This window comes from Poecilia mexicana, unplaced genomic scaffold (genome assembly GCF_051168715.1).
Source record: "Poecilia mexicana isolate PSO_F unplaced genomic scaffold, ASM5116871v1 scaffold_2, whole genome shotgun sequence".
Classification (NCBI taxonomy): domain Eukaryota; kingdom Metazoa; phylum Chordata; class Actinopteri; order Cyprinodontiformes; family Poeciliidae; genus Poecilia; species Poecilia mexicana.
Window position 1 is genome coordinate 30239010 of NW_028263371.1, and position 13390 is coordinate 30252399.

At 36.7% G+C, this 13390-nt stretch overlaps 1 pseudogene across 1 annotated transcript; it reads left to right on the top strand.

The window, feature by feature from the left end:
• The first annotated feature begins 3971 nt into the window (after positions 1–3971).
• Positions 3972–11467, top strand: LOC106909960 (OX-2 membrane glycoprotein-like; annotated as a pseudogene). The gene is made up of 4 exons (XR_015765774.1): positions 3972–4051; positions 7425–7763; positions 10273–10575; positions 11337–11467. The product of XR_015765774.1 is annotated as an OX-2 membrane glycoprotein-like (transcript).
• The last annotated feature ends 1923 nt before the right edge of the window (positions 11468–13390 follow it).

The window sequence follows — 13390 nt, forward strand, 5'->3', positions numbered from 1 at the left end:
AAATGAAAAATTCTTTTTAATTTGTAGATGTTGAATTTTATGTATGTACTTTTCTGTATGTACTCTCTGAAGACATACAGAAAATGCCGGCTAACATAGTTTTTCAATTTGGCGCCCTTATATGTTGCATTGCATATAGTGAAAACTAATTTTTTGCACCTCTATGTAGTGAGTAAAGGTTTTGTCACTTTGCGATTAATTATTCTAACTGTGAAGTTGTCAACATAACGATCTAAATCTTAAATGTATGATATAAAAAAGAAAAAGGGACACAGTGCTTTGCTACAAATTGTCAACACTACAATTAGACCTGGAAAACGTTTTAATAAAAAAAAAAGGTAGGGAGAGAGATGTTATCTATGATAGTTCGACTTTGACCATTTTAGCATGTAAATGTGCTGCGGAATCAGGGGTATTTAGGTCCAGTTAAAAAGAAAAAAAAAAAGAACAAAAACGGTGACCCTCACACCAACTCAGACAAAACAGGGCAGGAGTTTAAATTATGGAATCTACCACTGTTGTGTTAACACGATCACTAATTAATAATCGCCATCAAGCCTGAAAACATGATACTGTTCAGACTGAATGTTCTATTCTTTGTGTGTAAAATGTTTAAATATTTTTTGGTGTTGAATCCTGATGGAATAGTGGTGTGGTTATCTGTCAATTGCTATGGCAATGAATCTGCGTAGCCTACACAGAGAGCAAGAAAAAAGAATACGAGTTGTTTTTAGTTATTATTCAGTTACTTTATGTGTTACTTACCCTTTGCTGTGTCGCACTGCTCTAAATTAATACATCTCCATGTTTCGTATTATTGTTGTTCTACTGCGGCAGCTCGGTTATGAATGTCAAGTAAGAGAAGTCTGCTTTCAGCTCCCAGCAACACACTGGTTGGATGTTCAGTGGAAGTGGACTTTACTGATCCCAGAGAGCTGCTGGTCACCGTTCCTGGAGTCAAAATGATATCTGGTGATAGGCAGGAGCTTTTTAATACTCTCATTTAGTTAGTAGTTAGTGACTGATGACGCCTTTGTGATTGTAAATATTTAAATAATTTTTTTTCAGTCGGGTGAACAATTTTAAGTCCCCAGTAAGTCCATACTCAGATTCCCACATGTTGATTTTTCCTCATTGTTCTATCGTTGAAACACATTTCATCCTCCTGAAGAATGGACGATGACTTTTGTATTGCTGATGTTGCTGTTGTGTATATGTTTACGTCGACTCAGAAGGAGATATCTGAACAGGTACTTCACTTCAATCAGTGATTTTGTTGTTTTACCAAATTAATGTCCTGGAAACATTTTGTTCTTGACCGTTTCATTTGATTCCTCTAAAAATCACAGAAAGGACAAACTGTCACAACTTGACACAGACGATGAGATTTAAGGATTTCATTCATTCATCCTACGAGCTACGAACATCTGAAAACCAGAGACAAAACAGCGAGTCCAACCCATAACCATGACAACAGGAACCCAAAATTTGAACTTGTTTCCTGATAAATAACTGCAGCCGTACGTTTTGTGGCCCAAATCAATTTAATTAGAGGCATTTGAAGATCTTACACAATATTTTCTCTTGTAAAGCAATAAATTCTATTTTATATGATGGTGAAACTGACCCTGAAGCTATCAGTGTTTTTCACTGTCCTGTTCCTCAGTCGTGACCACTCTGTCTCACTGTAACGGTACGGTATGAGATAGATCATCTGTGAAAAAATCAAGCTCCTCTGCCTTCTCCTAGTTCTTTCTAGAAACTATGCCATGAATTATGAATAAAGTAAAAGATGTAGGAATAGATAACCTGTGGTTGCTATTCCTGTTATTCCATCATGGATCTTTGGACAGACTGAAGTCGATTTAAACTTACTGAAAAAAGGGAGACTGTTGAAGAGATATATAGAAAGAGAATATTCAGAGTATGTACTTGTTCACATTCAAGTAGTGCATTAATAAGTATTCAAGACATAAATTCAGAATCAATGCAAGATATTATATTGGATATAATTCACTCAATTTTCAGGATTAAAAATCATGGATCTCAGGTTAAACTAGTATGGATTCCTGCCCACATTGTTGTAGTAGGAAATTAGTTGGCTGATATTTTTACTAAAAGTGCTGCAAAAAAAAGTTGATTAAGATATTAAAATAAGTAAAAATGAGATAAAGAATATTATAAAAATGTATATTAAGAATAAATGGCAAGAACAATGGGATAGAGGAGGCAATGCTAGATTTTATCATAATATCCAAAAAAAGTTGGGGAATTAAGAAAATGTAGTGGAATTAAAAAAGGAAGAAGATATTATATCCAGAATAAGATTTGGACATACAGGATTAAATAGTACTTTTAAAATAATTAATAAACATAATCCGGGTTGTTGTAATTATTGTGAAAAATTAGAAACAGTAAAACATATCTTTTTAGTATGTAATAAGAATGTTCATGAAAGAGAGGTGTTAATTAGAAATTTAGATAGGAATAAAAGTAAATTAGATATAAGCGAATTCATCCGGGAATGTAGTTTTTAACAGTATTTTTAGTTTTCTGAAAAGAAAGGCTGTCATAAGGAGATTGTAGTAAAAAAAATCTGATCCATATGCCGTCAGAAAGGTGGCGGTAATGCACCTTAAAGTTCTTTACCAACCGCCATATAAAAAGGAAGAAGAAGAAGCGCTTCAATGCAGTTCAGTTACTTCATGTGATTCAACATGACACCACTAGGATACAGTTAAAAAACTAAAGTGATTAAATATTAAAGTATATTGTTTTAGTGCAGAATAAAAATTGTAAAACATATTAAAAATGTTAAGCGCAATTTATGTATTTTGATTTTATCATTCAAATCCAAATGGTCTGAGAAAAAGGGACAGGGTATTTGACTTAAAGTACAAACTTTAAAAATAAAACTATAATGTGGTTTATATTATCAAATGCCATCTGTGAATAGATTTTGTGATGTGGTAAAATTTATAATGTCACATTGAGCTTGTTAAAAATAATCCTTGTTCAGTTTAAAGTGATATTATGGCCGTTTGTCATGTACTGAGTTACTCAGTGATACCTGAAGTATTTTATACAAATTATTGTATGTGGAGTATATTGTATATGGAGTATGTTTAGAAGAAGAATAAACCTTTGTGCTTAATTGAACGTGTGTGTCTCATCTTTTCTGTCACACGCCACACATTGAGAGGACAAATCACTTTACCTTCAGCCCATCCAAGGTTGCCGGGTAATATCTGTCTGATATATTGTCACATGACATTTTTAACAATTAAGTAAAAAAAAAAAAAAAAACAGAAGTCACTTTACCTTTAAGTTCAGTGCTCAATTATATGTTGAACTCTTCTAATTTGTCAATCTATTGTAGCTACGATGGCAAAAGCAAAATCAAACTGAATATATTTGGACCAAGGGGGGAAAAAAATCATTTTTTAACATTTTTTTTAATGAATGATTTAAAATGGATGAAATTTCTAATTGCTGTGAAACCAGTCAATAGCAGTTCTTAACATATTAAATAAGTAATTATATAAAATAATGGTTGCTAAAAATAAATAAATAAAAAGATGTTGCAACAGTTTGGATCAATGTAAAGAAATATTTGATTTGATTTCTGGATGTGAAAATATGCACAAATCCATCCAAAGAGGGAGACAGAGCCCCAAGCAAGAATATATAAAACAATCACTTTTATTTCAGAAGGAACTCAACAGTTTGCTTTCTGACGGAGAAACATTTACAGAATTAAAAGTTGATTTGTTTGGGTGTCTGGAAGTGAAGGAAAACACCAAGCTGCAGCTAAAGTAATGAATGATATTATCGTCGGTACTGACAGTAGTACCCGACGATAGTAGAGTGATAGAGTGAGTAGTAGAGTGAGTTAGACAATGAATCAAATGACTCATTGGTTAAGAGGCTCCACGTGTTATCTTTGAATCATTTCTCCGCTTTCTGCTTTCCAGCACCACGTTGCGATGCCGCATGGAGGGAATGTGTTTAATTTTCTGTCTTTTTACCTTCGGAGGATCATTTCAGAAAGGTGAGAACAAACACTGATCGTGTACACGGAGTTGATTTTTTGTTTTCTAATTTATTCCTATGATGAAAGCATGCCTACTTGTTATTCATTCATTCATTCATTAATTCAATTATTTGTTCATAAATAAATGCGTTCCGATCTGAATTAATTCATTAGGTACTCTGAAATCTGATGATTTGGACTTAACAGAACCGTTCTTAGTTCAACCACTGTAACATTTCGGTTCAGACCAAACAATGGTGGCACAGAGCCAACATTGCTGCTTCATGCAGCTTCGTTTTTTTTTTTTTTTTACTATAATCATTAAACCGATGGGCGGGGCGAGAGGGGATTCATGTTTAACCTACAATTCAATTAATTTCTTAAATAAATGTACTTCTAATAGTTTTACTGCTGCAGACTTTTTACCTGGTGAATAATATTTTAAGTAACTTGAGTTTCTGGCTTCAATTCTCATCTGCTGAGCCTGTTGCTCACAGAGGGCCAGTAAATCTATAAAATACATCTGCAGGCTGGATGTTGGGCGAAATATTACAGTAACTAACTGTGGGTCTTGGTTTCAAATGTTTAATATTTATAACAAAACAAAAACTTTGATTAGGAAATTTGAATTGTTTTTTTCCTCTCTGACTTATCTGTCTTTAAGGGATGCCAAATGTGCTTTAGTACATGAACTTGCCTTTTGCTTGAATTACTACTTTACGGAAGAGGATTAGGGCCACTGGAAGAAAAATATAAAACAGTTCTGACTTTAATCTCAAAAATAATTCTCACTTTAATCTCAGAATTTTGAGATTAAAGTCAGACTACCAATACAAAAATGACACAAACAGTGAGATATGACTTTAATAACCCATGAAAATTTCTCGGAGTCCAAAAAGTTTGGATTTCTTCTTTTTTTCTTCACTTCTTACTGAAAGTTTGTTTACATCTTAAAAGAGATGGAAAAAGCTTGTTTGATGTGTTTTGCATTTTGCACATAGGTTTGTGATGCATTTCTATCCTCAAGAAAAAGATATAAAACTTCAGATCTCACAAACTAACAAGACATACATGGAAAAGCCTTACGAACACCTTATATTAGAGCAGAAAGTACGCTGCCCTGACCACCATAAGAAAGACTCAGTATTAAATTATGCCGCATTAACTGACCAGAACATTATTGCGAGATAATGCAAAAGAAATAACCAAAAATTCCCCATGTCCTCCTTGGGCTCTGTAAAAGTGAAATGTGGTTCAAGTTCTAACTGGTTCTTCTAAAATGAAAACAAATGTGAAGGTTCAAATAGTGTGAATAGAAAAGGTAAAGACATAACGATGCTTTTCACAGATAAAAGCCAGGTTAAGATGTTGAAGAAAACAGTGTTTTGATCACATTTATTGCAGAGGAACACACAATGATTTAATGACAGGGAATGCCACAGGTAAACAGCTTCTAGCTAAAGAGTAACTGGTGAGGCGTGTTTATATTTAACTGACAAGGTGGGGAAGTATGAAATGAAGGTTTGTTAACCGTCAAATCAGACTGGAGGAACTGGGATGTCCACACAAAAGGAACAATCCATCCTGAAAGACGTGTTTTAATCACAATAGAGGTCTCAACGGCTCCTAGCCCCGATGAACTGAAAACAAAGACATGCATTTACCTGGAAAACAAAAAGCTGCACTTTGACTTCAGTCACGCAAAATAAAAGACTCAGACTTTACTTAGACTCTGGTTTTAGGACTCAGATCTTGAGAACATTTATCTCATAATGTTTACTGCAGTAAGACTCAGAAGAGAACATGCTTTCATTTTTAATATGGTTCACTTATAAATGATGATGTTGCCTTAAGGTTTGGACAGTCTGCAGAATTGTAAAACAGGGCTGTTTCATAAGGAACAGAAAGAAAGACGAACATTGCTCAACGTCAAGTTTAACTGTGAGGAAACAAAATACATTGTTGTGTTGCAATATCTTGATGTGGCAACACAAGGTTATTGTGTAATAACCTTGTGGTTATACTGGCCAGCAGGAGGATCAGCTCACCAGCACTTTCTATATATGAACAATAGTCATATTTCTGTGCTATAAAACTCCATGGACGTCATAAAAAGTACATTTCATTTTATGTTGCTAAGATCAACTTGGGAGGTGAAATTACAACCACGCAGGAGACTCCAGACAGTTCTAACTCAAAACAATTTGAGTTACACTACTGCAATTTCAGGTCTTATACAGGAGAAACTCTACTTACTAATGTTAGTTATGATGACCACTGTAAACCAACCAACCAAGTGACCTTCTTAGCATGACCATGTTCAGGCATAAAGAAAACAGGTGAAAGAGTCTCCTTTTGTTCTCCACCCCTGTTGGGAGTTATTTGGGTGCCAGGTGACCTCAGTGCTGCAGGACAGGCTTCATCCTGCTAACCGACACTGATAACATCTAGCAGCTGTCTTTACCGTTAGAGCCTGCCTCTCTTCAGTGTTTACACAATACTGTTAACTAAAGCCAAAAATACCTGAATGTGAAGATTGAAGGGCAAATGGCTCTGATGGCAAAATGTGTTCCAGCCCAGTACCAAACTGTAGTAATGGCTTCAGTGGGTAAGATTAATCAACTACCTTAACCTAATGAGTTGTTGCCTAAACACAATAACAGTCATTCTCATAAAAAAGAACACATTCTTTTAGCTCTATAATTTTAAATATAAGTATGTAACATTGTATGGTCTGAAGCATTATTAAGAACAAAATAGATTTAAATCAAATGTTGTCTAGAAAAGCACAACAGATTTCTTGCTGTAATGTGTAGTTAAACAAAAGAGCAAAAATATATTTTACAGCTTCTAGAACCACATTAAGCTGCAGTAACTCAGTTCTGACTTGTCTGTTAAATAATAGGGGAGGAATGTTGGTTTTAATAACAAGGTTTCAGTCCATTGACATTCCCAGACTTGTTCAGACAGATCTCTCTTTTAGCTTCGTTTCCCTCCTTGGTTTAATAAATGACAGTGGAGAAATATGGTCTGATTTTGTACATTAGAGAATCTGATAGAGACCAGATCATTTTATTGTCCTTATAACCAGGATATGTAAATAGATTATTACAAATCTATTTGATGGCAGCCTGTTCAATGAAATCCCATCATTTTGAGAAGCTAAGAGCTCATTGAGGCTTTTCACATCTTAAAGTTTTACTTGGGGCTGCCAGAGAAAAAAAGAAGTGAACTAAATATGGTTAATATAAAATTGCGACAAACATGGTTGTTTCTCAACCCTTGTGACTCAATCCTAAGAACACAAAGAGTAAATGAAAGCACTCTTATGGAATGATACATAATATAAATAAAGATATACTGATCCATTTTCTTTGATTATCTCCTGCAGGACTAGCAGCTGTGATCCAAACCCAGCAGATGGTGTCAGCAGCAGTAGGAGAAGATGCTCCTCTCAGCTGTCAGCTGCTGGAAACTAAAGACGTCCAGCAGGTCACCTGGCAGAAGGTCCTGGAGAGAACAGAGAGGAATATTGGTTCCTACAGCGAGTATTATGGTGAAACAGTGAATGATGGATTTAAAGATAAAGTTCAGTTTACAGAAGCTGGACTGCAGAAGAACTCTATAGTTATCAGGAACGTTACAGATCAGGATGCAGGATGTTATCTCTGTCTGTTCAACACATATCCTGATGGAGCTCTGACAGGACGAACATGTCTGACAGTTTATGGTGAGAACCTGAAACTATACATTTCAAAAATACTTTATTCATCCCAAAGGGAAATTGAATGTTGTCACACATATTATTCAGGTTTCTATAAAAAGATGCTCATGATTGAGCAGAAAGGGTCTCATGTGACAGTCAGCAGTTCAATCTGGAAAGACTCAGACGAAGAAAAAGGAACAATTAAAAGATTTAATGACGGCAATGAATAACAGTTCTTTGGCGCTCGGGCCCCGGCAGCTGATCTGAGCTGAGATTTGATGTGAACTCGATGAAGATCCCGATAACCGATTAGGGATGCTCTCCCCCCGGGGCCCGACACTGGTGGTGGAGGTCTGGAAAGGGTGCCATCCTGGAGAGCCGAAGGATGTGGGTGGAGAAGGGGAGGTGGTGGGTTGAACGCAGTTGGGAAGCGGCCGACGGCTTGGGTGTGGATCCTTTTATGCTGAGCTTGATTGATGATTGGACACGCCAGGTGAGGTCCAACGCTGAGGTCGGAGATGAGCATGACGCCGATGGACGAACGGAGGGGATGGAGTCTTCCAGGTTGAATTTTCACTATTAGCTCCATTTCTAGAAAACCCTCTGACAGAAGACACCATTTCTTCTTGTGAAGAGGATGTTCAGGATTGTTCATAATTAACTTGATTTAGTGACAAATCCTTCTTTGTATCATCATCCTCAGAGTTTCCACAGTCGTCCCCAGAACAGAACCAGCCTTCTTTATCAGGCGCTTGAGTCTGATGTTGTTTCCACAACACATGACAGCAGAAGATGATGCTCTCCTCAACAAAGTACAGTCTGTGCAAACACTGAAGGACCTTAGTTTCCTTAAGAAGTGAAGTCTACTCTGTCCCTTCTTGTAGCTTTACTGTTCTAACTCTAGTCGGTTTGTTGTCCAGATGAATACCGAGGTATTTATAATCCTGGACTTTATATAGTACACTGCCCCACTCATTGTTTGACTAACAGTGTTGGTGTTGCGATATTGCGCCCAACTGCTTTCTGGGTAACACACACTACCCTGCCACTGCAGCACGCCCTCCCTCCCCCTGCTTTACATATATAGGGACTGGTCCCTTATTTTAATTTCTGAAAGGTTGCAACCCTACCCTTGATGGAAATGGGGTTTGATCTAACTCTGTTCCTAAAAATCTAAATCTAAAATCAACTTTTTTTTGTTCATATTCAAGATGAGATGATTGTTCCCACACCATGACACAAAGCGGTCCTTCAGCTCTCTGCACTTAGCTTCTGGACCATCTCTGACACAAGTAACGGCTGCAAAGTCATTTGAATATTTTTGTAGATAACGGGAGTCTGTTTCGCAGTGGAAGTCAAAGTCTACAGAGTGAAAAGGAAGGGTAAGAGTGCGGTACCCTGTGGTGCTCCTGTGTTGCTTAGCACCTGTTCTGTTCAGGACTCTTGGACTGTTCTGGTTCAGTCCTCCAGCTGCCTCTTTATACTTTTTATAGATACAGAGAAGTGGAACAGGGAGGCAAAGAGAGCAGCTGCATCTCCTGATTTGGTTAAAAGCAGAAGAATCCGTGACTGAGGTAGAAAATAAAACATCTGAGGCTTGACAGGAAGGATCTCAAATGAAAGGAGGGTAGGATGTCTGTTTGGCTGGGGGCAGGAGAGGATGATGATGATGATGATGATCATGATCATGATGATGATGATGATGATCATGATCATGATGATGATGATGATGATCATGATCATGATGATGATGATGATGATGATGATGATGATGATGATCATGATGATGATGATGATGGTGATGATGAGTTCAGCTCATTTGCTCTATCCAGATTTCTATCTGTCAAATCATCCATTGTATTGAAAACCTGTGATCTTCTTCATGCCTTACCTCACATCTTTAATATTTTTTGATTTGTCAAGAGAAGGTCTTGCTTTGGAGACGTGTCCATCTTTGACATTTACATAGAAGAAATCCAACGTCTTGTTTTCTCTGGTAGGGCAGCTGTCAAACTGTTAAAATGTAACTGCAGCAGATATTGGGCGTGGCTGAAATCCACAAATGTTGCCACAAATGCGTTGGGGTGTAATGTCTTCAGCTTAGCAACAACTGAACTGATGAAATTATGCATCGTCAGTAGCAGCTGAGGGTGGAATGTGAGCAGTTGTCAAAGTAACACTTTCTCTTGGTAAATAATATGGACAGTTCCAGAAACGACACTTCACAGCAACATGGACGACACCATCTGTTGTTCATGAGCACCGCTTATCCACATATGCTTTTGCAGCTCTTCTTTAGAAGTTACTCATGTTGTAAACCGTCTTCTTATTATGGTTGCGCATCATGACAAATGCCCAAAAATAAATCAGTAGCAAGCTGCAAAGCAGTCAAAACCAAAAGGAGCCGTTTTTTAAAAAAAATGGTATGAAATTCACAGCTAATCCAGCATGCTACCACCTAGCATACACCAAGAGGATTACAGGGTTCATTTCAATAACTTGATGTCAACCATCATGTCTGTTCTCTCCACAGAGCTGCATGGACCCTTCATTACTATCAGCAGATCAAACTCTCCTCCAGGGTCGGTTGTGACCTGTTCAGCCACAGGTCGACCTGTTCCCATGGTAACACTGACTGTTTCCGATCAGAACCTCAGCTTCTCCCACTGCAACACCAGCAGAGAGACCAACACCAACGGTACCGTCACCGTCACCACCACAGCTCTGCTGTCAGCTGTCAGCAGCACACAGGTTGGATGTTTAGTATCTGTGGACTCTGCTGCTCCCAGAGAGCTGCTGGTCACCGTTCCTGATTTCAAAGATTCGTCTGATGAAGGTGAGGAACTCTAACGCACAGGGCCTCACAGATATATTCTCATCCATCAATCTTTTCAGTTTTGTCACAGTTCAACCAAACACTTTTGGGAAAGTGATTATGAAGAGACCCTATTTCAAACAATAAAATTAAAAATATGAAACGTCTGTCACACATTTGTTTTAAGTTGTTTCAATATTTGATAAAATTCCCTCCAGTTTGCATTTTTATGTTACTAATGTCTCTATGAACATTCCATGTTTAGAGGCCAGAATATTTGTATATTTTTTTAATTTATTAAATTGCTCCATCTCAATCAGATTGGACGAAGAGCGTCAAGTGTGCAGAAAATCAAATTAACAATCTACTTAATTTTTGATCTGCTTCACACCAAAAAGCCATTCAGTTTTGGTGTGAATTTAGGCAATAGATTAATCGACTTCACTTCTCAGATTTCTGTTGAAACTGAAATGTATGCATCATTCTCCCTCATCTTCATATCTGCATATCATTGTGCTGGTCTCATAAAATCTCTTTAAAATGCATGAAAGTTTAGATTTTTAATACAACAAAATGTGGAAAACAATAGGAGCAAAGTGGTGTGTGTGTGTGTGTGTGTGTGTGTGTGTGTGTGTGTGTGTGTGTGTGTGTGTGTGTGCGTGCGTGCGTGCGTGCGTGCGTGCGTGTGTATGGGGGACCTCCATGGTTGTGATTAATTTTGGGCACTGTGTATAAACTGCAGACCACTTTGTGATTGTAAATGTTTGAATCTCTTTTACCAGGTTTGAATAAACGATTGGAATCAGATTTCAGAGGTTTCAGTAAGTTCATGTTCAGGTTCTCACATGTTGATTTTTAACTTTGTTCTGTTGTTGAAACACATTTCATCTTCTTCCTACAGGATGGCCTCTGATTGTTGTATTCCTGATTGTTGGGGTCCTGATCTGTATTTGTGTTTTACAATTCAGAAGAATATCTCAGAACAGGTACCTCAATTAAACAGCATCTCTTGTTGTCGAGTTTCACATCATTAATGTCTCAAATTTGATTTACTGACTCTAAAATCATTCCCAGGAATAGGAAACCTTCAGAGAACGCCACAGACAATCAGAAGTAAGGATTTTATTCATTCATTCCTCAGCTACACAGATGGAGATTTATCTCATCTTTTACATTCCCTTCTAATGTGTTAACTTTATATTTCCTAACATTACAAGACAGATTCATTTCTTACTAACAATTTTCATTTTGTTTTCAAGTTTGGACGAGTCACCAGTGTCGAACAAAGACGTCAGACTACGAACATCTGAGAAGCAGAGGCAAAACAGCGAGGATGAAAAAAGAGTAGAGAAATAAAACTGTACATGTGTTAAATAATCAAAACCCAGAATATCATTGCTGTTCAGGTTATGTCTCATAAATCCCAAAATATTTTAACATAAGGACAAGGTGCAGCGAGCAGTTAATGTCCAAAATATTGAATACAGACCAGCTCTAACACCTGTAATCCATCACCATGACTACAGAAGCACCTAATTTGAATGTTTAAAAGGAGTGTTGGAATATTATATAATAAGTGTCATGGTCGGTGTAGTGGATGAGGTGAGGAGAGACGCTGAGACCCAGATTATGGTGATGATGATGATTTTAATAACGAAAATGCTCACAAGCAATCCAAGACAGGCAGCACGGCAGGAAACAAGTACACTAAATCCTGGTAGCAACTGACAATAAGGACAAAACCGAGAGCAAGCACAAACCAGGACTTGGCAGTTCCACTGGAGAGTACAGACTGACGCAGCAGCATACGCATGACAATCAACAAACAAAGACAAGGACCCGACAAAGAACACAGACAACAGGTGGGACTAAATACACACAGGGGTAATCAAGGGACCGAGACACACCTGGGAACAATCAACGGGGAAGAGACAGAGACACAGGGAGCAAACTGAAGACAAAAAACTCTAAAAATAAATACACAGAAACACGATATACCTGAAGTTAATTGGAGCAAAACCCGTTACGAGATCAGATACTTCAACAGTGTTTGCAGTTGCTAGTCTGATTGTTTAGATGTTAGTAGTTTTTATTATTATTATTATTATTTAATTGTGCTTTGTTTTGTTTTTATAATTTTTTACTGTGTTTTTATACCTGTTTTTAACAAAAAAAAATCATTTTACACCTCACAAAATGAATTGTGAGGTGTAAAATTAATTTTTACACCTTAGCAGTTAATAATAACTGCTAATTAGTAATAATTAGTAAAACTGCTATTATTAGTAATAATTAGCAGTTATTACTAATTACTAGCTGCAAAAAGTTTTCAAAAATATTTTTGAAAAATGTAAGTAAAAAATTAAAATAAAATAATCAAGAAGCATTTAAATTGGTACACATTTTAGATTTCTGAATGTATTTCACACTAAACTTGAAACCGAGATTTTTTTTTTTTTATCAGGTAAGATCATTAAAATGACGGTTTGATTTGGCATCAGGGTGTGTGTTATTGTCTTTATTTGCTCTTACCTTTGTGGTTCTGTATCTTTGATATTATTGCTGAAGTTCAATATAATTTGTTACCATCCCAAGCCACTGACAGAGAATTAACGCAAACCGTCAATAATTGTTTTTAACCAAGATTGAGACAAAGTGCTTCCTGTCTAGACTAGCAGCTAAACATTAATGTTTTATATCATGCATTCAAAAAAGATGTTATATTGTGCATCAGTTTTTGAAGAGATGTACACAAACAGCAGGGTGGTGTTATTTTTCTACTTTGTCAAGATATTAATATCATGAATAATAAAGTGTTTCATAATAAAAAAAAACA